Here is a 717-nt window from a genome sequence, read left to right as displayed (position 1 = left end):
AACAAGCTCTACCTCTGAAACTTAAATTTTAGCTCAAAGAGACTTCAATATATGTCATGATATACTCAGCTATCCACATAACCCAATTTAATGATTACTGAATGTAAAACCTCACCATGATGGTACATTCTTGGCCAAAATGTTTGCATTCGGTTCTATATTGATGTTATTGTCTAATGCATGGAATTATGTATTGAGTAAATGCTCGAGTAATAACAAAAAAGGTAGTGTATGTACGAATGGTTATTCTGATCTTTATAAGTTGTTTTGAGCATCTACTCATCAAAACACACATTCACATCAGTTTTGTATAAAAGAGTGAATATTTGGTATATATTTTTCGAAATAGATCAACGCTTTGTTCAGGCAATTTCTCTGTACTTGGTGTATAGTCATTCATTGTCACGTGTCAGAAGTTATAGGGTGTCATGTAATTCGACTATCCAGAAATGGTATGAAGCAAATGGACATTGCCAGAATAGTACGGTACCATTCATGTACTGTATCCAGAATCCTGAAACGTCATCAGATTACAGGAAACTCTGTTCCAGGTGTTACGAGAGCGGAAGTCACGCGACGCTGGGAGCATGCGCGCTGGAGTTTCTCGAAGGATCATGAATTTGGCCGCCAGCTCGAGTGTGATCTAGATGCACTCTTTTTTTAGTATATATAAGCCTGGCAAAGAAAGCAAGCCGCGGATAGATAACTGAGTCAAGC

This window comes from Limulus polyphemus, unplaced genomic scaffold (genome assembly GCF_000517525.1).
Source record: "Limulus polyphemus unplaced genomic scaffold, Limulus_polyphemus-2.1.2 Scaffold3024, whole genome shotgun sequence".
Classification (NCBI taxonomy): Eukaryota; Metazoa; Arthropoda; class Merostomata; order Xiphosura; family Limulidae; genus Limulus; species Limulus polyphemus.
Note: the sequence above shows the minus strand (reverse complement) of the source record.